Below are 27,921 nucleotides of genomic sequence, written 5' to 3'. Positions count from 1 at the left end.
ACGTGACACTATTTTGCAAAACTTTTAACGCGGGCTCCAGTGGATCCCCATAGTACACTACTGGCCATTAAAATTGCTACACCAAAAAGAAATGCAGATGACATACGGGTATTCATTGGACAAATGTATTATACTAGAACTGACATGTGATTACACTTTCACGCAATTTGGGTGCATAGATCCTGAGAAATCAGAACCCAGAACAACCACCTCTGGACATAGTAACGGCCTTGATACGCCTTGGCATTGAGTCAAACAGAGCTTGGATGGCGTGTACAGGTACAGCTGCCCATGCAGCTTCAACACGATATCACAGGTCATCAAGAGTAGTGACTGGCGTATTGTGACGAGCCAGTTGCTCTGCCACCATTGACCAGACGTTTTCAGTTGGTGAGAGATCTGGAGAATGTGCTGGACAGGGCAGCAGTCGAACATCTTCTGTATCCAGAAAGGTCTGTACAGGACCTGCAACATGCGGTCGTGCATTATCCTGCTGAAATGTAGGATTTCGCAGGGATCGAATGAAGGGTAGAGCCACGGGTCGTAACACATCTGAAATGTAACGTCCACTGTTCAAAGTGCCGTCAATGCGAACAAGAGGTGACCGAGACGTGTAACCAATGGCACCCCATACCATCACGCCGGGTGATACGCCAGTATGGCGATGACGAATACACACTTCCGATTTGCGTTCACCGCGATGTCGCCAAACACGGATGCGACCATCATGATGCTGTAAACAGAACCTGGATTCATCCGAAAAAATGACTTTTTGCCATTCGTGCACCCAGGTTCGTCGTTGAGTACACCATCGCAGGTGCTCCTGTCTGTGATGCAGCGTCAAGGGTAACCGCAGCCATGGTCTCCGAGCTAGTCCATGCTGCTGCAAACGTCGTCGAACCGTTCGTGCAGATGGTTGTTCTCCTGTCTTGCAAACGTCCCCATCTGTTGACTCAGGGATCGAGACGTGGCTGCACGATCCGTTACAGCCATGCGGATAGGATGCCTGTCATCTCGACTGCTAGTGATACGAGGCCGTTGGGATCCAACCCGGCGTTCCGTATTACCCTCCTGAACACACTGATTCCATATTCTGCTAACAGTCATTGGATCTCGACCAACGCGAGTAGCAGTGTCGCGATACGATAAACCGCAATCGCGATAGGCTACAATCCGACCTTTATCAAAGTCTGAAACGTGATGGTACGCATTTCTCCTCCTTACAAGAGGCATCACAACAACGTTTCACCAGGCAACGCCAGTCAATTGCTATTTGTGTATGAGAAATCGGTTGGCAACTTCCCTCAAGTCAGCACGTTGCAGGTGTCGCCACCGGCTCCAACCTTGTGTTAATGCTCTGAAACGCTAATCATTTGCATATCACAGCATCTTCCTCCTGTCGGTTAAATTTCGCGTCTGTAGCACGTCATCTTCGTGGTGTAGCAATTTTAATGTATGTTAACTTGCTGCATAACTATAATATTATTAATTAGGTTATTTAAGACAAATTAATGTAAAAGAAACCATACAATTTGTGAAACTGGATCAATTAATGCTTATTTGAAGAAATAACGCACTTTATTGCATTAGACGAAAGACAATACCTACAGCTATTTTTACACAATATAAACTGAATATTTAGTGATTCAACAGTCCTCATCTGATGACTCATTACAACTAGCATTTAGACACTGATCAACGACTATAAGGAAACGTTTCACGCACATGTTTTCCACACTGTTGACAAGCAAATTGAGTTTTTATATCGTTATTTCTAGGCCAGAAGATGCGCCCCCTTTTCGCTGCTGGCACTACTTCTTGTGCTGCTTTGTCATTAACAGCAGATGTTCCACTCATTTTTACTGCCCTTTGGCGAATTTCTCTGCGTAGGCAATCCAATATTGCCCTGTTCTTTGGCTGGTCTTGCACCAAGCCGAATCCAATTCCCCAAAGAAAATCCTCCCTTGCCATTTTAAGCATCAGTATGCGAATTTACACCTACTTGTTAGGTATCATCTTGTAGCGAAAGTGTTAATGTGGGCGTCTAGGAATTTCCCAGCCACTAAATAACTGTGAAACGGTAATAACAATGAGCAGCACTAGAATGAAAAACTGGTGACCGGAAATAAACAGATGTGAGAGAGGATTGGTAGACGGCAGGCAGTGTTGCCAACTTTGGTCATTTAAACTGAGATGAACTAAATGTGCTGGGAATCTGTCGGTTCACACGTTAATAATTAAAGGTTAACTTGAAGGGCGAATATGCATGGAGCTTCTATGAGAATATTTTTTTATTACGCATTTTTAATAAAATGATTTGTGGACATCTGATCTCAGAATTTGCTCCAGACGCTGTATCTAGAATTATAGAGCGGATTTTCCTTCAAAACCAATTCTTCAGACTTTATAGATATATGTGCATGTACAGGGTGTTTCAAAAATGACCGGTATATTTGAAACGGCAATAAAAACTAAACGAGCAGCGATAGAAATACACCGTTTGTTGCAATATGCTTGGGACAACAATACATTTTCAGGCGGACAAACTTTCGAAATTACAGTAGTTACAATTTTCAACAACAGATGGTGCTGCAAGTGATGTGAAAGATATAGAAGACAACGCAGTCTGTGGGTGCGCCATTCTGTACGTCGTCTTTCTGCTGTAAGCGTGTGCTGTTCACAACGTGCAAGTGTGCTGTAGACAACATGGTTTATTCCTTAGAACAGAGGATTTTTCTGGTGTTGGAATTCCACCGCCTAGAACACAGTGTTGTTGCAACAACACGAAGTTTTCAACGGAGGTTTAATGTAACCAAAGGATCGAAAAGCGATACAATAAAGGATCTGTTTGAAAAATTTCAATGGACTGGGAACGTGACGGATGAACGTGCTGGAAAGGTAGGGCGACTGCGTACGGCAACCACAGAGGGCAACGCGCAGCTAGTGCAGCAGGTGATCCAACAGCGGCCTCGGGTTTCCGTTCGCCGTGTTGCAGCTGCGGTCCAAATGACGCCAACGTCCACGTATCGTCTCATGCGCCAGAGTTTACACCTCTATCCATACAAAATTCAAACGCGGCAACCCCTCAGCGCCGCTACCATTGCTGCACGAGAGACATTCGCTAACGATATAGTGCACATGATTGATGATGGCGATATGCATGTGGGCAGCATTTGGTTTACTGACGATGCTTATTTTTACCTGGACGGCTTCGTCAATAAACAGAACTGGCGCATATGGGGAACCGAAAAGCCCCATGTTGCAGTCCCATCGTCCCTGCATCCTCAAAAAGTACTGGTCTGGGCCGCCATTTCTTCCAAAGGAATCATTGGCCCATTTTTCAGATCCGAAACGATTACTGCATCACGCTATCTGGACATTCTTCGTGAATTTGTGGCGGTACAAACTGCCTTAGACGACACTGCGAACACCTCGTGGTTTATGCAAGATGGTGCCCGGCCACATCGCACGGCCGACGTCTTTAATTTCCTGAATGAATATTTCGATGATCGTGTGATTGCTTTGGGCTATCCGAAACATACAGGAGGCGGCGTGGATTGGCCTCCCTATTCGCCAGACATGAACCCCTGTGACTTCTTTCTGTGGGGTCACTTGAAAGACCAGGTGTACCGCCAGAATCCAGAAACAATTGAACAGCTGAAGCAGTACATCTCATCTGCATGTGAAGCCATTCCGCCAGACACGTTGTCAAAGGTTTCGGGTAATTTCATTCAGAGACTACGCCATATTATTGCTACGCATGGTGGATATGTGGAAAATATCGTACTATAGAGTTTCCCAGACCGCAGCGCCATCTGTTGTTGAAAATTGTAACTACTGTAATTTCGAAAGTTTGTCTGCCTGAAAATGTACTGTTGTCCCAAGCATATTGCAACAAACGGTGTATTTCTATCGCTGCTCGTTTAGTTTTTATTGCCGTTTCAAATATACCGGTCATTTTTGAAACACCCTGTATATTATACATATCCGTGATGGATAAGGTAATGACCGAGCGTCCTCTTACCCTCTCATAAGCTCTGGCGCACTCTTACGGCAGCAGTCACTCACCTAGGCCCACCTGGAATAGAAGAGATAAACACATAATTAGAGGTGGCAACTTGTCGTCGCGCGCCGAGCGGAGCACTATCTTAGCGGAGCAGCCAACTATTTCATTAGAGACGCGCATGCCACTGCCACCGCCGCCCCAGTTGCACGTAATTAATGCGGCGCTGCGCCGAGTGTTTAATTATATGTAACACTAGATCACAGGGCAGTCAGCGCGCCGCCGCCGCTGCCACACCCTTCTTGCCCTCGCCGCGGCAAGTGTATTACGTTTCAGGGAAGACCGCCACAAAAACGGACCTCGCTCGGGTTACCGGCCCGGAGGGCAGGGGGGAATCGTCAATGAGGGTTTGTCGGCGGCTCCAACCACCCGCCGTTGTAATACCACTCCACAGCGAGCAGTGTGTACACAAGAGAACCACATTATTATGACCGCCCTCTACATCGGGCAGTTGAATACGCACGTCACGTGATGTGCGGGGCGACCCAAAAGCCCATTCGAAAATACACCTGTTCACGGTATGCTCGTAATGTATGTAGGAAGTTAAACTTGACACAAATGCCTGAAATGTCATGGGATTTTAATGAAACTAAAAACGAGTGCAAAAACCGGCTAATGGATGGCACTGGACAGTACATATATGTCTGCACAAAGTCTAGCCACCGATTTTGTGACACGGAATGCATTTGCTGTGTGGACACATTAAAAAATGGGGGAAGTTGATAATTTGTTGTCTAAAGTGTTGTGGACCGACGAAGTCCATTTCACACTCCGAGAGTTTGTCAACACCCACAACTGGAGAATTTGGGCTCCCGAAAATCCTAGAACTGTTGTGGAATTTCCATTGCAAGAGAAGAAAGCCACGGCGTGGTGAGGATTTACTACATCCGTGGTGATCACACCCTCCTTAGAGGAAATGCCGGGTGCTACCCAGCGTGATTTATGTGAGGTACGCCGTTATATTACGGGATCGCATCATCCCTCGCCTGGTTGGTAAACACTTGCTGGAAGGCACGACTTTTATGCAGGATGACACTTCACCCTATATTGCTACACGAGTGAAAGATCTCCTGCGCACATCGCTTGGTGAGGACCACGTGCTGAGCTGCTTCTTCTATCATGCTTGGCCTCCCAGATTCCCAGACATCAGTCCGTGTGATTATTGGTTACAGAGTTACCTACGTCGCAAATCTACCGCTATCGTCCGACCTCATTACAAACGCTAAAAGACATTATGCGACGGCAGTTTCTCATATGCCGTACAGTGAGGTTCACAATATTGTCCCTCGATTACAGTTCTTTTTCGCTGAATAATGGCCGATAAGTACAGCATTTGTTATAAAGATCATCGTCTTTGCTAATCAATTGTTAGGCTAATTATTGCTTATGTATCAGAAGAAGCACCATGTCCATTTTTTTTATTTCAATAAAACCTCCTGTCATTTCAAGGATGTGTGTCAATTTTTAAGTCTCTACCCGCATTATTCCGTGAAAATTGAATTATCAAATGTTAACAGGCCTTTGGGTCTCACTGCATACTCGTAAAATATATGTATAAAGAAAACTATTGACAGTCAGACTGCATCCTACTCAAATTAATCGAATGTTTCTCTAAATCGTATATTTCCACTAAACTCGAAAAGCAAACCACTTCGTCTCCACAGCTAGTACTAATTCTTGAATACTTCCATACCTGTTCATATTTTCCATACTTTTGGCACTGGGCTTTAGTGACCCCGTTACTTTTAACAAAAATGTTTAAGTCAAATGCTTTCATAATGTTGGTATTGAGATTCATCTGACTGGTCATTAACATTAACCCATTAATACTTCTTGGTTGACGGCTGTGTCATAGTGCGCTAGGAATCAACATTTCCTTGAGGCGCCTACCAGAGGACTTGAGACCTCACAGAAATGTAGATTTCTACCATAATGTAGCCATCACCCAAGAAGTGTTTATTGACTGTTAATGACTAGTTACACTAAACTGCTCTACTTACCTAAAATTCCCCCTTCCTGCTATAAACTAAACAAATAAACCACATTTTACTCCAAACTCCAGATGATTTAATCTGTCCCAAGCGTACTTTCGTAGTAGTAGTCCTATCCACCTGACCTGTTGATGATTTTCGGCTTCAATATCCCACCCCAAGTACTATCACTCTGCAACCATCGGAACTTCGTTTCACAACACGTCGCAACTAAATGGTTCAAATGGCTCTGAGCACTATGGGACTTAACTATTGAGGTCATCAGTCCCCTAGAACTGAGAACTACTTAAACCTAACCAACCTAAGGACATCACACACATCCATGCCCGAGGCAGGATTCGAACCTGCGACCGTAGCGGTCACGCGGTTCCAAACTGACGCGCTTAGAACCGCACGGCCACACCGGCCGGCACGTCGCAACTCTCGCTGTTTCAGCTTCCTAAGGTCACAAATCAACCCCCAACCTTTTTCACCATCCGGACATTCCGTGTGCGTGCCAGCGGTGGGACGTAAACACCCAACCACAAAGTTCCTAAGCATTTCCTCTTGCCACGCCGCTCTTTTCATCCGCACCAGGAGGTAAACATCGTGATTTTGCGTACATGTCTTCTGCCAATTTATTATTAAAGGATAGAAAATCCTTGTAGGAGTCCACGATTCTTACTTATATTAAAATGTACTTTCCATCTAGATCGCAAAATAATTTTCATGTTGCGGACCGAGCCATCTCTTGAAGCTAACTTCTGACCTCAAACATATAGAGGCTCAGAGTAACCATCAGTCATATCAGTAAGAAACTCTTTTATTCTCATTAGCTGTTCATTTTAATCCGAGCTCTATATGTTTTGGTTCACATATTTCCGTCATAAGATAGCATGACCTGAGAACTTGTAATAAATGAACAGTATTAAATTTGTTTTAAGATCTAGACGGGAAGTTCTAATTTTTTCTCAAAATGTAAGATCATAAGACGGGGGCAGTAACAAATACAGCTGAATTCTTACTAAAAAAAAGTAAATAAATAAAAACAAAAAACTAATCATAACCACACACACACACATTTTTCAGTTCAATTCAATTATCATTAACAAGTGGGCAGGCTCGTATACAGACGCCTGCTCATGTTTCTCCTACGATTGTTTGTCGACACTTATCCATAGTCTGTGGTAAAAATTTCTTGGGCTGGCATGGGCGACGTGGTCGAAAACAGTGTTATGTTTTTGCGTGTCCTATGTCTACTGTTGTTAGGCTACATATTACGCGGAACAATGAGCAAGAATCAATTTTCAATTCTGAAGACCTGCTCAAGTGTAGAACACCACGCATCCACGTCAGTACTTGGACCACATGGACACAATTATGAGGATTGACAGATCCAAGCTTAAGCTTCTGCGGTAGTTTAGGTAAACGGTTTATCGAAATAGGTCTCGAAAATTTTAATAATCAGAGATAGGGTCTTCAATTCAGGCAATATTCTGGGTTCAGGGCTGAGATCATGGAGATCTCCTCGGCTACCCCATTCATCAACATACAAAAGCATACGAGACGCACATTTCACGAGACATAGCTCCGAACACTAGAAAACAATCGAGAGTCAAAATCTGTATCCAACATTGTTGCAAACAGTCACATTTTAAACATGAAAAATGTCTCGCAGTCTGCTTGAGATCAAAGCAGCAAGCACATGTAAGAGGAGAGTACGCAGAACCTGACGAAGATCACTGTCAGTCTTGAAATACACTGAAGTGAGAAAAGTTATCAAACTCATCCTAATGACATGTCGGACTTCCTTTCCCCTGCATAATGCAGCAACTCGACGTAGTACGAACTCAACAAGTCGTTGGAAACAATTGCAGAAATAGAGGGCCATGCTGCCTCCGTAGCCGTCCATAACTGCAAAAGTGTTGCCGGTTCAGGATACTGCGCACCAACTGAGCTCTCGATTATGCCCCATAAATGTTCGATGTGTTGTTTGGAAACATGAAGTCCATGAATGGCTGCAAATGGTCTCCAATTAGCCGAATATAACCATTTCCACTCAATGATCGTTCCAGTTGGACCAGAGGATCCAGTACATTCCACGTAAACACAACTCATGCCATTAAGACCCACCACCAACCAGTTTGCACAGTGCCTCGTCCGTGGCTTCGTGGGGTCTGCGCCATCACTACCACCCTACCATCAGCTCTCGACAATTGAAATCGGGACTCATGCGACCAGGCCACGCTTTTCCAGTCGTCTTGGGTCCAGCCGATACAGTCACGAACCCAGAACAGAAACTGCAGTTGACGTCATGCTGTTAGGAAAGTCACTCACGCCTGTTGTTATGCTACCACAGCCCACTGACGCCAAATTTCGCCGAATTCTCATGACGTCAACAAAACGCTGATTTCTGCGGTTATTTCGAGAAATGATGCTTGTCTATTAGCACCGGCAACTCTACATATAAGCCGCTGCTCTCGGTCGTTAAGTGAAGGCTGTCACCTTCGGCGTTGTCCGTGGTGAGAGGTTCAAAATGGCTCTGAGCACTATGGGACTTAACATCTGTAGTCATCAGTCCCCTAGAACTTAGAACTACTTAAACCTAACTAACCTAAGGACATCACAAAACACCCAGTCATCACGAGGCAGAGAAATGGTGAGAGGTAATGCCACGAATTTGGTACTCTCGGCCGGCCGAAGTGGCCGCGCGGTTCTGGCGCTGCAGTCTGGAACCGCGAGACCGCTACGGTGGCAGGTTCGAATCCTGCCTCGGGCATGGATGTGTGTGATGTCCTTAGGTTAGTTAGGTTTAACTAGATCTAAGTTCTAGGGGACTAATGACCTCAGCAGTTGAGTCCCATAGTGCTCAGAGCCATTTGAACCATTTGGTACTCTCGGCACTCTCTTGACACTGAAAATCTCGGAATACTGATTACCTTCAACTACTATCTCGCATTCAGAGTCTGTTAATTCCCGTCGTGCGGCCATAATCAGGTCGAAAACCTCACATGAATCATCTGAGTCATAGACTGTGCGTCTGGTCCCGGCGGAGGTTCGAGTCCTCCCTCGAGCATGGGTGTGTGTGTTTGTCCTTAGGATAATTTAGGTTAAGTTGTGTGTAAGCTTAGGGACTGATGACCTTAGCAGTTAAGTCCCATAAGATTTCACACACATTTGAACAATCATCTGAGTACAAATGACAGCTCCGCCATTGCACTGCCCATTTATAAGTTGTCTATGCCATTATAACGGCATCTGTATATGTGTATACGCTATACCATGACTTTTGTTACATCAGTATAATAGTCAACAGGCCGGCCGCTGTGGCCGAGTGGTTTTAAGCGCTTCAGTCCAGAACCGCACGGCTGCTGCGGTCGCAGGTTCGAATCCTGCCTCGGGCATGGATGTGTGTGATGTCCTTAGATTAGTTAGGTTTAAGTAGTTATAAGTCTAAGGGACTGATGACCTCAGATGTTAAGTCCCATAGTGCTTAGAGCCATTTGAACCATTTTTTAATAGTCGACAGAATTTTACGGCCCAACACACTCCGGAAATAAAGCCTTCTATGAATCACAAAGGACAATTCGGGTGAAACAATATTACCCTACTTTTGGTCTAATTTTAGATATCACTAACCCTTCCTATTTACACTATGTAATCCATCCGCAAAAAGAAAATTGAAGACAGTAAGAGGCACATTTTCGGAAACCGGAAAAAAGGTGAAGGCTTTTCCTGTTCCTGTACCAGCAGTTCAGCTGAGGTAGCGGGAAAATCAAGAGCGAGGCAGCTGAGTCTGCTCTCTGCCGCTCTCTTTGCGGATTTTTCGCCGAGAGCAAATAACAATAGCAATGAAGTAATTAAAGCGAGCCACTCGACCGTAAGCGCTCGCGTGCGTACCGAGTCTTTTAATTAATTCTTGCCGCGAGATCGATGGGGGGAGAGGGCGCCGGGCGGCGGATCCCGCCTTGCTGCTGGCCATTAACGCGATTGTGGGCGAGTGCACCGCCTGCCTACCTGGGCCAGCGGGCACGCGTCATTACTCCGGCTGCGACTGCCGGACCCGCCCGCATGCCCTGCAACAACCTGCCACTCGCAGGACCCTCGTTTCGAACGTTCCGAACACCGCTGCACGTTAGGCTGCTATATTTTTGAGACTATTGTTTTCATATTGGTGTAAGATTTTGCCGGCCGGAGTGGGCGTGCGGATCTAGGCGCTACAGCCGGGAACCGCGAGACTGCTACGGTCGCAGGTTCGAATCCTGCCTCGGGCATGGATGTGTTTGATGTCCTTAGATTACTTAGGTTTAAGTACTTCTACGTTCTAGGGGACTGATGACCTCAGAAGTTGAGTCCCATAGTGCTCAGAGCCATTTAAACCAATTTTTGTAAGATTTTGTTTTTACAACAGCAAATATGTTGATAACGACGGCCTCATAAGACACCATCGTTTACTGTACCTGTATAAGTACATTTTTTACCACACGTTAGTGCCTGTGGTGTTCCTGAATGGTTTTTGGGCGATTACAGTGAACTAGTATTCTGATCCTTTCGCTGTTGAGTGCGCCGTAACAGTGCGCACATCATTCGAGGGGCTGCGCACAGGAGTTTTCGCGGTGCTGGACACGTTAGCGCTGAGCACTTGTGTTGAGTCGTTATTATCAGAGGCTTTTCCGTGTTTATTCTCACCAATAACACATTGAAATAAATTATACTTTGAGTATTCTCTGTTGTTGAAAATCCTAAAAGTACACTACTGGCCATTACAATTGCTACACCAAGAAGAAATGCAGATGATAAACGGGTATTCACTGGACAAATATATTATACTAGAACTGACATGTGATTACATTTTCACGCAATTTGGGTGCATAGATCCTGAGAAATAAGTACCCAGAACAACCACCACTGGCCGTAAAAACGCCCTTGATACGCATGGGCATTGAGTCAAACAGAGCTTGGATGGCGTGTACAGGTACAGCTGCCCACGCAGCTTCAACACGATCTCACAGTTAATCAAGAGTGGCGACTGGCGTATTGTGACGAGCCAGTTGCTCGGCCACTATTGACCAAACGTTTTCAGTTGGTGAGATATCTGGAGAATGTGCTGGACAGGGCAGCAGTCGAACATTTTCTGTATCCAGAAAGGTCTGTACAGGACCTGCAACATGCGGTCGTGCATTATCCTGCTGAAATGTAGGGTTTCGCAAGGATCTAATGAAGGGTAGAGCCACGGGTCGTAACATATCTGAAATGTAACGTTCACTGTTCAAAGTGCCTTCAATGCGAACAAGAGGTGACCGAGACGTGAAACCAATGGCACCCCACACCATCACGCCGGATGATACGGCAGTATGGCGATGACAAATACACGCTTCCAATGTGCGTCACCGCGATGTCGCCAAACACAGATGCGACCATCAAGATGTTGTAAACAGAACCTGGATTCATCCGAAAAAATGTTTTACCATTCGTGCACCCAGGTTCGTCGTTGAGTACACCATCGCAGGCGCTCCTGTCTGTGATGCAGCGTCAAGCACAACCGCATCCATGGTCTCCGAGCTGATAGTCCATGCTGCTGCAAACGTCGTCGAACTGTTCGTGCAGATGGTTGTTATCTTGCAAACGTCCCCATCTGTTGACTCAGCGATCGAGACGTGGCTGCACGATCCGTTACAGCCATGCGGATAAGATACCTGTCATCTCGACTGCTAGTGATACGAGGCCATTGGGATCGAGCACGGCGTTCCGTATTATCCTCCTGAACCCACCGATTCCATATTCTGCTAACAGTTCAAAAATGGTTCAAATGGCTCTGAGCACTATGGGACTTAACATCTGTGGTCATCAGTCCCCTAGAACTTAGAACTACTTAAACCTAACTAACCTAAGGACATCACACACATCCATGCCAGAGGCAGGATTCGAACCTGCGACCGTAGCAGTCGCGCGGTTCCGGACTGAGCGCCTTAACCGCGAGACCACCGCGGCCGGCCTGCTAACAGTCATTGGATCTCGAACAACGGGGCAGCAATGTCGCGATACGATAAACCGTAATCGCGATAGGCTGCAATCCGATCTTTATCAAAGTCGGAAACGTGATGGTACGCATTTCTCCTCTTTACATGAGGCATCACAAGAACTTTTCACCAGGCAACGCCGGTCAACTGCTGTTTGTGTATGAGAAATCGGTTGGAAACTTTCCTCGTGTCAGCACGTTGTAGGTGTCACCACCGGCGCCAACCTTGTGTGAATTCTCTGAAAAGCTAATCATTTGCATATCATAGCATCTTCTTCCTGTCGGTTAAATTTCGCGTCTGTAGCACGTCATCTTCGTGGTGTAGCAATTTTAATGGCCAGTCGTGTATAAGCATTAAAGTCGAAGTTTAAAATAATCTTAGTGGGTAATTAGTTTGCACATACATTTCGTATTAGTTCAGCTCCTCAAAACGCAGTTGTCTTAAAATATCACTTTCAATATTATGTGAATTCAAAATATTGCGTCTGTCTTCTAACACGAAGGTGTAGATCCGTTTTGAAAACGACCTTTATCCACTCTGTATGTGATGATAAGTCATAGGTACATTCTTACCTAAATGTTAGGAACAATCTTTGACGTTGTTTTGAAGGAGAAGTTTTCTATATTCACCTTTCGTAAGTGACAGCTTTTTCATTTCTGTAGTATCTTCCGAAACAGTGTGGTAAAAGGACTTGAACTGAAGCATTTCATTTCCCAGTTGATAGTGTCTCAACTAAAGTTTAAGTTGCTGCAATTATTTCGTTATTTATTCTAAATTTTGTGGTGTGGGGTACGTTCGGTACGGGTGCCAAGGCTGCGGACTACATATGCTGCGCGTAAATGCAGCCCTCGTTCCTTGCCGATGCTGTTACGTTCCCCAATAAGTCCTGGGCTAACTATTTTGTCATTTTCAATTGGAAGTGCGCTAGTTATTCGTCTCCACTGGTTACGCCGTTAATGCCACGTTCAACTTCACAAAAGGAAAATAGAAAAACACTCGTAAGAGAACTGCAAGCCAGTGAGCCGTTGCTGATATCTCTTCTTGACATTCCCCTGTCCCCGCAATGTTTCGCCGTTCTCCCGGCTTCAAGGTCAGCTAGTTCACTTGCAACATCGGACTGCACGCAACCAGTTGCGAAACTGCCCCTCGTAACAGCGAAGACAAATGATCACTGTCTCAGGTGTGGCAGCGGTTATTTATTTCCTCCACTTTTGTCACCTTTTCTGGCACTACAACCGCCTTCAGAAGCGAAGCTACTACGCTAATACGGTGATTTTACAAACTGTCTATGTTGCATGGCACATTATTCATGCTGGTGGTTTAACTGCCACTCATAAACAAGGATTCATAACAGCAACGTATGCCACATTCATTTTGTTGTGAAAATGCTATTACGAATAATTGGTATGAATTACAAGAAATCAAAGGCATGCGTCACCCATCAAAGTGAACACTACAGCTGCTCTTCCACTATAAAAGCACTAATAATGCTTTTTCATGTACGTTACACACTGTGGTAAGAAACAGTCACATTATACCCAGAACACGACTGATACAAAAATGTTTAACAAATATGGACATGATATACTTAGCAAATAACAGTGTTACATAGGCTCTTCAGAACCTAGATCCAGTCACGCAGTTTACTGTAGATTTTTGACCATGGTGGTTTCTAAAGAATGGTATTCTGATTCTCACCTGTAATTTCAGTGATCGCATGTAAATTGGCACCCACCTAATATTTTTCTTTTTATACAATGATTTACATGGTAAACTAACAATCAGACGTCGATTGTTACAGTAGACGTCAGGTAAAATCTCAGTCTTCTTTTTCTTTTCTTGTTACTGATGACATAAACTGTGTATGATTTCTAAACGGCGGTTTAAATAAATAACAGCATGTAAAGCGGCAATATTTTCCTGTTTGCAAAAACAATGCTACATACACTGTGTGTAATATACACTCCGGAACGTCGAAAATAGCGTACCACGAGGGAAGAAAGGTACAAACGCGAAATTCTGCAAATAAATACAGTGAGAGCCGATACGCAAATGATCCACGTTTGGTGCGAATGCGCATGCCCACAGACCTTCAGTGGCGCTGAAATCGGGCAGAAGACACTATTTACAGGGTGCATAGTGCAGGAGTCATACACATGACGATCACATCCCAACTCGAGGAGGACGTAAAGTAACAGCAGAATGCCAGGTAGACGTGTCGGATGACACTTATGTCAGTTCGAGAGTCATGAAACCGCAGGCTGCTTGACTCGCCTTGTGCTCCGTCAGGTCGATCGGCGGAGCGTTACGTCAGAGTAGTGGACACGTGCGACGTGAAGGGTCTGGAGTTACCAGGAAGACGGCTATGGGAGAGGATGGAAGGATCGTGCGGTAAGCGACCAGGGAGCCTACAGTGACCGTACAAGCAGCTGTACGGGTGCCTGCCGTTCCAGTTCCACAACCTATTTCCAGACGCCTTGCGGATGCGAATTTACAATCGAGGCGCCCTCTTGTACTGCAGTTAACTTCGGGACACCGGCGACTCTGTCTACACTGGTGCCAAAGACGTGGACTGCCACATATTGGCAAAAAGTTGTGTTTAGTAATGAATCCCAATTCGTTTTGGGGTAGATAATAACCGCATACGGGTGTGAAGACAGGCTGGCAAACGGTACAGTTCCGGCCACGCTGTAAAGCGCCAAAACGCCCGCACAGCCGGCGTAATGATTTATGAGGCAATAGCCTACGATAGACGGTCCTCTCTAATTGTAGTACGTCGAACACACACGAGCCACCGTTATGTTGATGATATTCTTCGTACCCAAGTGGGATGTTTCACACATGGTCTACCAAGGGCACTTTTCCAGCAAGATAATGCTCGTCCGCATACAGCTCGCGTTGCTCAAGACTTGCTGTGTCCAGAATCTCACGTCCGTGTCAACACGTCTAATAAATTTCATCAGACACTCTCCTCTTGAATTGCTATTTCAAATGTTGTGGAGTGTATAAATGTCGATTTAAACAAATACTATCATACAAAGGGGCAAACATTTTGCTGTCTGGGTAATATTTAACGTTATCATCTAAAGACAGACATTTCATTGTAAAGATGTGCTTCGCTGGTGGAAATAAGAATGCAATGATCTGACATTTGTTAATGTTCCAGTGAAAGTTTTGGTCATAATTGCCACCTCATGTTCTAAATGTAATGTCAAAAGCATCACTTCGACACGTGTTACGTGAATTTTACACGGCAATAGAGGTGCCAGAACAACGAGATGATCGTCCTGACTAGAAACAGAAATACAAATTCACCACGTTAAGCTGCTGACCTACTGTCTGTATCGCATCCACCTTATAGCCCCGGTATTGCACCCTGTGATTTCCTTTTTTATTCCCATCGGGGCATTCGATTCGAGACCTCTGAGGCAGTGCTCAAGAAAACTAGGCGATTCTCAAGAACCTGACAAAGAATGGCCTGCACCATGTATTCGAGAACTGGCTGAGCCGCTATAAAAAGTGCATTCAACTAGGAGGCGAGTACTTTGAAAAAGATAAAATAAACAATGAAATGGAGTAATAAATATCTGTGAAAACAAGTCAGTCTCAGTTATTGTTGACTAGCCTTCGTAGTAGCCCGACTCTAAATTGCGTCGATATCTTCCTTTAATACGACCTGGTGGAGATCCCAAACACTCGAGTAGTAGTCAAGAATGGGTTGCACTACTGTTCTATATGCGTTCTTATTTACAGATGAACCAAGCTTTTCTAAAACTCTCCCAGTAAACCGAAGTCGACCATTCGCTTTTCCCAGTACAATTCTTAGTGCTTGTTCCATTTCACATGGCTTTGCAGCGATACATCCAGATATACAATCTCAAGTGACTGCATCAAGCAGCACACTACTAAAACTGGATTCTAACATTACAGGATTGTGAAATTTAAAATTTTCCCGGAGAATTAAATGTTCGAAGAGATTTCGGGACTGTAGCCGTAAATTTCATTCCATTCTTCGTTGGCTCACCTGAAGATGACTGGCAGGTGTCCAGTTGAATATCGTGGAATGAAATTTACGACGACCAGCTGCAATGTCTTCCAACATTACAAGACGGTTTTTCCTACTCCTTTGCATTAACTTACATTTCTCTATATCTGCAACTTACTGCTATTCATTACACCAGCTAGAGATTTTCTCTAAATCATCTTGTATCCTACCGCAGTCATCCCACGACGACACTTTCCCATACTTCCCAGAATCATCAGGAAACAGTTGCAGATTGCTGCTCACTCTGTCCGTCAGATGATTTCAGTGTAATGGTCCTATCAGACATCCCTGTCTCTGATGAACACTCGCCGTCGAGTAACAATCACGGGATCCTATTACAATTATGGACGTCAGTTCCGAATGAAATGAATGTTTATTCATTTGATACAAGTTATGAGACGAACAGCACCAAAAATTTTGACGTATATCGGATCGGTGGCCGCGCGGGATTAGCCGAGCGGTCTGAGGCGCTGCAGTCATGGACTTTGCGGCTTGTCCGGGCGGAGGTTCGAGTCCTCCCTCGGGCATGGGTGTGTGTGTTTGTGCTTAGGATAATTTAGGTTAAGTAGTGTGTAAGCTTAGGGACTGATAACCTTAGCAGTTAAGTCCCATAAGATTTCACACACATTTGAACATTTTTCGGATTGGTGTTTCGTGAGGTAACACTGCCTATTTCCGTCAGTGTATTTTGACATCCTTGCAATCTACGGCCAATACGTAGTGCGCCGTAGCATCCTCCCCTGAGCGGTGAAACACCTTGGAAATCATAGGTCAGAGAAATGCCGTTATTAATGGCGCGCAGTCCTCGCGCCCGTGACGGCCGTGTTTTGTGGCACGGAGCCGCCGACTGCTAATGGGCGGTAATCCCCGCCGAGGCGTGCTTCCCACGTGGCCGCCAATTAAAGCCGCCCTCACGCCCGCCAGTAAATCAGACGCCGTTATTGTCTCGCCAACGTTCCTCTCTCCAGCAAGCGCGGCGCCACCGGGACGTCGACAAATCCGCTCTAACAAGGCCGATAGAAGGCCGCGGCTTACCCGTCCGACACCGCCGTGCAGCGCTGCCCCGCGCGATCCGCAACCATTCGTCCGTTTCCAGTCTCGCTCACCGAGTACGCCATGTGGCCTCTGTCTCCTACCAAGGCGCCGTCTTCATTGGCTGTTCGACACAGTTCCACTCCACGACTGATTCGCTCTACAACATTGCTTTTATTTTCGAGTCGAAAATTAACTCTTCTTGTCTTTTAATAGGACTGGTACAGATCGCTTCCCCTTCAGTTATCGGTTCAGTTTCATTTTATTTCACATCCAAAGCGAGCAGTACTAACTGTTGGGTGGCAGGTGAAAGGTTCTCGCGCGCAGTTGTGGATTACAGGACGTCTCACGTCTGCTGCACAGTTGCAGCTAGAAGGCTTTTGCTCAAATATATGAATTTGTGGTGTCTGTTCTTCCAGACACGACGATGCTTCTTCTCTCGGACATTTCTTGCGGGATTCTCAGTGTAGCGGGTATTGCGAAATGGACGGGACAGCGAAGGTGGCGCTCGGTGGGAGCTTGGGTCGACAGGGAGGTGCGCCGAGGTAGTCCGTGCACTACCGATGAATACTGTGTCCGGATGGTGCCTGGTTATCACAACTGCCTAGTAAGCAGCAGATTCCTCGTTCACGTCCCGGGCTATCGACACTGTGATTCTGCATGAAGTCTCGATGCAGCTGACATCAATAATTCCCTCCTTTCCTTTCCCCCATCCCCCCCCCCCCCAACGCCATGTCCACCATCCATTTACACTGTTTTGTTCAAATGTTGGATGTCACCCTGTGTGATTTCTCAGAGCCACCCTAGCTGAGGCCACTACGTCAAGTTTAATCAGCGATTCTCGACACAGAATTATTCAGCTGGAATACTCATGGTGAAGAAATCAAGCTCGGCAGCCATTACTGCTTCCGTTGGAAAGAATAGTCTACGTGGAACCACCGAGCGTTGCGCTGTTCCTTTATTGTCGTCATAGTTACCGCCAACTAAAATATAACATCAGACTTGTAATCACCACAGTCATCAACATAATTCTGATGCGTAGCGAAAAAGGACGATGAGTAGGCTGCCGAGATGGCGTCTAACTGAAAGGCTAATACAATGAATTAAGCCACACGGGAATTAAAGGATCAATGGATCAAAGAATCGCGGCGAGGCAACAGGCTGCACAATACTGGTACGACACTGACAGACAGTATGACCTTGTCAAGTGCCAGCAGTTGCTGAATAGGTCAGTGAATTTGGAGGAATCCAGATCAACTGTAACCTATGTTGAGCCGATGAAGAGGGATTCGACCTACTGGCGGTAACCCAGTAAGATTGTGTTTTCCCAGATATCCTGACAGCCGCATGAGGGACTTACTTCATACTGTTGCATAACTGTTGTCGCTGCCTTCCAGGCTGGGTCACAGTCTGACGTCGAAGTAACCCAGGGTGCATCAAAGGCGCCAGTGATTCACAGAATCATTTCTACCTCCGCCATCTATAGAATATGGTCGCCATCTTCCTCCGCATGCTGCAAGACTGCAAGCCAGCAGTCCACTCTTTGCTTATAGAGAGTTTGGTAGTCGTGGTCAACGCGCCGCAGACAACGACAGGCCAGTTGTTATTGCATTCAGCGTTTTAGAGCAACAAATTTGATGCTGGTTGGCTTTTGGAGCAAATTCTCCGCTCGGTGCATGTAGCTACAGGCACGGGGGACGTCATCCGTGGCAAGGAGTAGGCCGGCGTGTCCGATGGCAGGGCAGCAGACCGTGAAGAGTTTCCCGTGGTGCCCTATGATTAGACCAGAAGCCATATCGACTGGAAACACGCTGACCCAGATAGCAAATCAGATGCGAGAACGCTCTGTGGATAAAAAGTGCATATACCGTGCGCTAGCTACGTGGGTACTTCGGCTTCCCTTCTGCCTACTTTTTCAAACACATTGAATAAACGACTTTTTCTGTTATTGAAAATGTACAAATTTCCGCCAGAGAAGGCTTCAAAGGATGGGTATATATCATTGCTTCCAACCGGACTGAAAACAGTTTTGATAAAATATGGCACTCCTTTTAGCAGATCAGAAACTGAACACCAACACGTTATTTCTTTGTTAAAATGGCCTACCTTGGAAAAAACAGAAACACGATTAATTCCTTCGGAGTGATTTTCACCAAATCACATCCTACGTAAACTGTAGAATTTTTATAGTAGCTAATACTATGTTAATTAGTAACTTTTATACTGAAAAACAGACAACAAAAGACGGCCTGTGACAACGTATAAGAGGCTTTAGTGGAATTAGCCTGTAGTGAATTCTACTGATAAGAATAATACTGTTAATACTCAAACGATTCAGTTTAATCATACAGTGGAGACTTTCACGGCCGGTTCCCTTAGCTGATGGCGAATCTTCAGGCTTATATGGCCGTAGTATATAAACACTTTTGTTGCAGACGTATCATCCAGAGCTGTGTTGGACTTCTACAGAGCTGCTCATGGTCCTAGGTCGGCAACACTCAACGGACCAGGACCGCCTTGGAGGATATCCAACGGAGCTCTGGACTAAATATCAGGAACAAAAATATTTCATGGACTACAGCTGTACAAGGCGGAAGAGTCACCAGCAGCCAATTCAGTTTAATATTATCTACATCTCGAACGTGGGGTAACTGGGTTGTTGTTTTTTTTTTTTTTTTTTTTTTTTTTTACTTCACACATTGAAAAGCACGTTTCGAGAGATAACGCTTTCATCTCAGGTTGTCGGCACTCGGCTCACATGATAAAATAGTGTAACAGCACACTTATGAAGTTTTAAAACACAACATATTGGACTATGAGTTCAAAAATACAACATATTAGACTACGAGTCTCCACTCCCAGTCGCGCATCAGACCGTGTCTTCATCTCATTAGCTGTAGTCGTTAAAAGTGTCCAATGACGCCACCCGTATTTCATCAGTTTTCTGACTGTTTGACACGGCCCGCCTCGACTTCCTCTCCTGTGCAAATCACTTGACCTGAAGTTACATGCTGAAATCTCTTCATTTGTTAGATGTATCCCAATCTCCGTCTTCCCCTACAGATTTTGCCCTTTCCTCTAGTACGATGGAAGTTATTCCCCGCTGTTTCCTATTCCTTCTACCTGTACGTGTATTCCATATATTCTCAGCTTCTCTGTGGAGAACTTGCTGTTGCTTATCTTAGTCTACCTTTATTTTTTACATTCTTCTACAACACCGCATGTGATTCTTTTCTTTTCCGGTTTTCCCCAGATGAATTCCTAAACTCTGTCTACTCTGTGGCCACGAATTCCGATGTTACGTTTGTTGCTAATCTCATTTCGGCCACTCTTCATTACTTTCGTTTATCTTTGTTGTACTCTCAGTGGATGTTCTGTACCCACTGGACTATTCATTCCATTCAACAAGTCCTATAATTATTCTTCCCTTTCAGTGATAATAACAACGTTAATAGCAAATCTTGTCACTGTTTTGCTTTCTCCCTGAACTTTAAACCGATCGTTGAACGATTATTTGCGTCATTGCTTCTTCGATGCATCGATTTCACATTAGGGGAGAAAGAATGATCCTCTGTCTTATACAACATTGGGCAGCCCAGAACAACATCACATATTGTCACTTACTCGACACCACCATGCCCATCGGCGGGATTCATAGAGCGAATAGTTTGTCCACTTCCAATACACCAGTAACGTAAGCAACCCAACGCCGGACGTTTACAAAGACAGCAGAAATACTCGATGTAGGAGTGTTCAAGTTAATCCTTTGCTAGGTACCATTGTAATATCATATTACTCCTGTAAGGACGCCTCAATAATCTTCAGTATTCTCCGTCTCAGTCCACAACTACGAGACAACCCCACATGCAGATTAAGCCCAGTAATCTAGGTATGCACTGACATAGACCAAATGAAACGTCCCCTTTGAAAAATTTATGAATTGCTGTGGTGGAAAACCTCTTACGTTATTTGCATTTCAAACAGTTGAGCAAACTGAACGTACTCAGACATTACTCTCTTTACTTATTCTGATCATCACTAAACTGACACACAATACTTTTAGCGCAATGCAATCTGACTTTCAAAAATCCCTACAAAAGAATGGCCCTGACTAACAATAACCTATACCTTTCATGAATCACTTACCTCACAAAAATCTTCGTTAGTCAAACTACTGCAATACAGCGTGCGCCGATACTGCCAGCGGAATAAAAGATTCTAACTACTGAAGGCACTAACTACTGATAGGCATAGTTAGCAAATGAAAGATTTTGATAGAGAACAAACAATGTATTTACCTTAATAGTGTTCAAAAGTCATTATATATATATATATATATATATATATATATATATATATATATATATATATATATATATATATAACTCCGCCTAAGCCGGTCCCAAGCCCGGTTGTAAAAGGAGGAGGGGGAGGAGTAACACCTCGTAAAAAAACCTTGGTTCACCTGGCCCGGGTGATAGTACCTTGTGAGGGTCCCTTGCCAGGGATACGGCGAAGACCTCAACGGTAGTGAAGACGGAGATGAAGATCATCGGTACGGCGGAACTGGCGGAAGAGGCAAGCATTATCAACAAGATAAAGCATATTGAAAAGCCCAGACACGTCTGTGTGGCAACCACCGGTACTCTGGCCAGCGTCTGTTCACCATGTGAGGTGCGGCTGAACACCAAGCTCCAGGAACTAACAATCCCTGGTTCTAACTACCCAGCATTAGCTGGAACTTAATTACAAGCAGTATGATTCGTACAAGTAAAATTAATATTACCCCAGGTGGCCAATCCACTCGCCCTGTGGCGACAACCAAGCTATCGGATTCTGGGGAGCTTGGGCTCGTACGACAGAGAAAGTCGGAGTTCTCTAGTAAACGTCCACGAAAGTCCCATACATTTATTGGCACTTTTAACATTCAGACACTAATTCAGACAGGCAAACTTCATAATCTTACAACAGAACTCAACAAACAGAAAATTCAAATCCTTGCTCTCCAAGAGACCAGATTCACTGATTCAGAAACAATGGACTACAACAATTACCGTATCTTTAAAAGTAAAACAGACAAGAAAATTGGCAAAGGAGCTGCAATATTTGGCATGGCTTTTATTGTAAATAAGGACACCCTTGACTCTGTTATAGACATGAATCAAATCAGTAACAGACTAATGACCATGCGAATCAAGCACACCAACAAAATATATACATTTATTAATGTTCATGCACCTACCAACATTGCCAACAAAAAAGAACCGGAGAAGACAGAAAAATTTTGGGAAAAACTCGAAACTGAAATGTCCAAAATTCCAAAGGAGGATGTAAAAATTCTTCTAGGGGATTTCAACGCGCAAATTGGCAAAGAGAGGAAATATAAAAAAACAGTCGGTAATTACCCTGCACACAAATTCACAAACAAGAACGGCATGAGACTCATCGAGTTATGTCAGCAAAACAACCTAAAAATCGTGACAACATCACTTCGAAAAGACCCCAAGAAACAAAAAACATGGAGATCACCAAACCTTCAGCTTGGTGAATTTCAAATAGACCATGTTGCGATCTCCTATGACTTCCAGAAAGAAATACACGACGTTCAAGTCCGCAGAGGGGCAAATATAGATTCTGACCACTACCTTACCAGAGTTAAAATTAAATTCACTCCAAAAAGGAAACGCCAAAGGAAATCACCACTAATTCCCAAATTTGACTTGAAAAATATCAAGGAATCAGAAATTACAGAAGCATGGGATAAACAACCAACAAACAACTGGAAAGATTTCCGAACGAAAATTATACAGAAAGCAAGAGATTTGATTCCGTTAAAGAAAATATCCAAGCATCCATGGTGGAATTCGAATTGTGATAACGCATTAGAAGAGAGACAACAAGCCTTTTTAAATTACAATTGTGACAAATCAGAAACCACACAACAAACATTTTTCAAAGTGAGAAAACAAACAGCTAAAATACTTAGACAAACTAAAAGAAAATACCTTAATGAACAGCTAAACACAATTGAAGAAAACTTTAAGAACCACAACACTCAAGATTTTTATAAAATATTCGCAAATCAAATCAAAGGATACACTCCACAAAATCTCTGCTTCCGGAAACAGAATGGAAAATTGGCACTAACTAACAAAGAAAATTGCCAAGAACTAGCTAAATATTTCTCACAACTCCTAAATTGCCCACAACCAAGTACAAGATTCCCCAGATTACAACCAGAACACACGAATGAGACTTCACTACCACCATCTCAAGAAGAAATTTATAGTCACATTAGAAAACTCAAAAATAATAAATCATCGGGAGAAGATGGAATTGTAGCTGAACTACTGAAAAACCTTGGTCCAAATTCGTTAAAAGAGATCACTAGCATCATCAAAGAAATTTGGCAGACAGAAAATATCCCAGAGGAGTGGAAGTGTGCACTAATTCACCCATTGCACAAAAAGGGAGAGAGATCAGACGTAAACAACTACAGAGGCATTTCACTTTTACCAGTTACCTACAAAATTCTATCTGCATGTCTCCTAAAGAGGGCACAAGAACAACTAGAACATACAATTTCAGACTACCACGCAGGCTTTCGTCCTAATAGATCATGCCCGGAACAGATATTCAACCTTAAAACTATTTTAAAGATTAAAGCAATGAGGTCAAAACCAATAATCTGCACATTCGTTGATTTCAAAAAGGCATACGATTCCATAGACAGACAGTCTCTATGTCACATTCTCGAAGAACGAGGCCTAGACACTAAAACCCGAAAACTAATTGAACAAACACTAACAGAAACCAAATCAAAAATTAAATTCAGAGGGGAAATTTCGGAACCATTCTCAATTAAAACAGGAGTAAGACAAGGAGATGGGATCTCACCACTATTATTCAATATAGTTTTGGACAAAGTTATGAAAGAGTGGGAAGTAACACTAAGGAAACAAAGCTTTTGGAAGCCAATTGAACTAGGAAGAGGTAAAGGAAAATTGAACATCCCTTATTTAGCGTTTGCAGATGACTTGGCAATTATAACTGACAGTGAAGAAACAGCAGTAAAACAAATTGAGACACTTAAAGAATGTGCTGAGAAGGTTGGCCTGCAAATCTCCTTTGAGAAGACAGAATTCATCTGCTCAAAATTAGATATTTCAAAACTAAAAACAAAGTATGGTGAAATAACTAGAGTCAAGCACTTTAAGTATCTTGGTGAAGTTATTGAACCAACAGGACTTGAGAAAATAGCACAAAAAAACCGATTACAGAAAATCAAGAAAGTATTCGGACTTATTCAAAATATATATAACAAGAAATGTCTATCAAAAGGCACTAAAATCAGACACTACAACACAGTCATCAAACCAACAGTCACATATGCAAGTGAAACACTCTCCCTGAATAGAAAATTAGATTTACACGAAATTAAGAAAGTAGAGAGAAAAATTATTAGAAAAATCCTAGGACCACGATACACACAAGATGGATACAGGCTGCAGACTACCGAGACAACCGAAAAAATATCAAACATCGAGGCAGATATCAGGAAGAGGCGGATGAAGTTTTATGGACATATAGACAGATTACCTGGAAACAGGTTAACTAAACGTCTATTGGACTATATGACATCACTTAAGGCAACAATACCCTGGGTAACTGAAGTTAAGAAGGATTTGAAAAAGGCAAAAATTGACATAACAAACACATCAGACCGGGATACATTCAGAAGAAAAATCGACAAGTGGAAGTTTACTCCAGAGACGGAATCTAAACCTTTCCGACCAAAGTGGACCGAAGAAAGGAAGAAGGCCTTTGGGGAGGCAATGAAGAAATACTGGGGAAATAAGAAGAACATTAAGAAATGTTAATCACCTGCTTATCGTTCTCCCATGGGGACATTCGCTAATAATAATAATAATAATAATAATAATATATATATATATATATATATATATATATATATATATATATATATATCAGTTCATGATATCCAGTATTACAAATTTACTCTTTCTGGCGGACACGTCCAGATCGTCCGCTCTTAAAATTCTGCCATCTCTCTACCCACATCCACCACTGCTGGCACCTCACCTCCCACTGCGCAACGCTATGCGCTGTTCACATCCAGCTGCCCAACACTACAATAGCAAACAACAATGCAAACCAGCCACAGACTGCACACAGCACAGCCAGTGTTTTTCATACAGAGCGCTACGTGGCGTTACCAATAAAAACAAAAACCTAAACAGCCTACTTACACAAAACCCAAACCAGTGCTGTTATTAGAAAACTACTTTAGCTAGCCAGCATTACTCGTCTACCGCGACTTCACTATGTTACAGCAACGGCCTCCACCGCTCGACTTCGCACTGCCTGCGCACTGCTACCAGTTACGACTGCCGACGGCACAACCAGCGCAAACCAAGGACGGCATAATTCTGGTGTGCTATGTGCTGCTCATCGGAACAGCTGATCGTGGTATAAATAACAGCGGTTTTATCACAGGCAGTGTGGACAATGGCACAGTTCTGCAAATAATGTGGTAGGGTGCCTATGATTATCATATATGGGACCAGAAGCCCAAAACACAGAAAAAAGGATAATAAATCGTGGCTGGTTTCTATTGCTGCCAGAATCGTCTTTTACACACAATCTTACGAAACAGAGCAATAATTTTTAATCCTTCTGTGGCTCGATAAAGTCGCAGAGACTGTGCCGACATTCCGCGGAATTTCGGAAAGCCAGTCGCGGGAATTTCCACAGGCAGCGCCCGTCAATTGAATTAAGCGCGTCGGCATGTCGCTGCCCCGCGTGAAGCGAGTCAGCGACCGGAAGTGAGGAAGCCTCCCCCAGCGGGCGCTCCGCGAAGGCGGCGTTCCGGGAACCAGCCATAAAGATAAAGAAGGCCCCGGCCGGAAATTAGCGCCTCGGCAGCGCGCGGCGGGCCTCAAAATTAAGACGCGCCGCGTCTCACCCGGGAATGTCACACCGTCTGCACTGCGGGGGGAGCCGCCTCCTCAGAGATATGGACGAGAAGGCGTTCTCGCGGAAACGCAAACTCTGGCCTTTGCTAGACCATAGCTTGGCTCCCCCGCCCCCTTTATTTAGCACTCAATTTCGTCAGAGAGACAAACTCTACGTTGCTCCTCCTAAGGCACTGCTAAGAGAAGGCTAGAGATTATTTTTACTTCATTATTTACTTCTAAACGCAAATATTTCAAAACTTATTGAATAGTTGTTAATACAGTATCACAGGAGATGAAAATGCGTTTTACAAGACAATTGTGATAATGGTTTACCTTAGAAACGAGTGATTTACGCCGCCTTTACTATTATGTACATGATGATGAGTGCTGACTTTTATGACAAGAGCATGTGTGATTATTGTTGTTTTGTCCTTCAATCCAAACACTGATTTGGTTCAGTTCTACACGACAGATTGTTTCGTTCTCCATCTCTGCTTGACTACTAAAACTCACATCCATATGAACCTGCTTACTGTATCCAAACATCGCTCTACAGTTTCTACACTCCACCCCCATCTACATCTACATCTACGTACATACTCCGCAATCCACCATACGGTGCGTGGCGGAGGGTACCTCGTACCACAGCTAGCATCTTCTCTCCCTGTTCCACTCCCAAACACAACGAGGGAAAAAGACTGCCTATATGCCTCTGTAGGAGCCCTAATCTCTCTATCTTATCTTTGTGGTCTTTCCGCGAAATGTAAGTTGGCGGCAGTAAAATTGTACTGCAGTCAGCCTCAAATGCTGGTTCTCTAATTTTCCTCAGTAACGATTCACGAAAAGAATGCCTCCTTTCCTCTAGAGACTCCCACCCGAGCTCCTGAAGCATTTCCGTAACACTAGCGTGATGATCAAACCTACCAGTAACAAATCTAGCAGCCCGCCTCTGAATTGCTTCTATGTCCTCCCTCAATCCGACCTGATAGGAATGCCAAACGCTCGAGCAGTAGTCAAGAAAAGGTCGTATTAGTGTTTTATAAGCGTTCTCCTTTACAGATGAACCACATCTTCCCAAAATTCTACCAATGAACCGAAGACGACTATCCGCCTTCCCCACAACTGCCATTACATGCTTCTCCAACTTCATATCGCTCTGCAATGTTACGCCCAAATATTTGATCGACGTGACTGTGTCAAGTGCTACACTACTAATGGAGTATTCAAACATTACGGGATTCTTTCTCCTATTCATCATTCACCCTCTCCACACACACACACACACACACACACACACACACACACACACACACACACACACACACACCTTTCCCTCCATCATCAGATTAACTAAGCCTTGATGCCTCTGGATATGTGCTAGTAATCGATCCCTTCCTTTAGCCAAGTTGTACCGTAAATAACGTTTCTGCACAGTTCCACCCAGTACATCCATTTCAGTAATTCTGTCCACCCACCCGAGCTTCAACACTCTTCTATAGCACGACATTTGAAAAGCTTCTGTCCTCTTCTTGTCAGGTTTATCGTTCAGGTTTCACTTCCGTGGAGGGCTACATTCCACATAGCATCAGAAGAGACTTAAATTTATGCTATCACTTCATACGAGTTGCTTTTCGGAATGGGGTAGGAGGCGACAGGGTACTTTATATTGATTTTGACAGATTTGATGATGTGGATATTACGAAACGTATAATGTGATGATAAATAATTATATTACTGGTGTCAAGACAAGTGCATTACCACTCAGTCTTAGTTTTAGAACCGATGTTAATAGATACATCCTAAACAAGAAACC

The 27,921-nt window shown here is 44.1% G+C and overlaps 1 long non-coding RNA gene across 1 annotated transcript in view; it reads right to left on the bottom strand.

Moving 5' to 3' along the window:
* Window positions 1-4,025: 4,025 nt before the first annotated feature.
* Window positions 4,026-27,921, bottom strand: part of LOC126477832 (uncharacterized) — a 491,696-nt gene continuing 467,800 nt past the window's right edge. Inside the window, exon 4 of the long non-coding RNA XR_007587435.1 lies at window positions 4,026-4,078. This is a non-coding gene — a long non-coding RNA (uncharacterized LOC126477832). The remainder of the gene's footprint in view (window positions 4,079-27,921) is intronic.

This window comes from Schistocerca serialis, chromosome 1, assembly GCF_023864345.2.
Source record: "Schistocerca serialis cubense isolate TAMUIC-IGC-003099 chromosome 1, iqSchSeri2.2, whole genome shotgun sequence".
Classification (NCBI taxonomy): domain Eukaryota; kingdom Metazoa; phylum Arthropoda; class Insecta; order Orthoptera; family Acrididae; genus Schistocerca; species Schistocerca serialis.
Note: the sequence above shows the minus strand (reverse complement) of the source record. Positions and strands in the feature narration are given on the sequence as shown.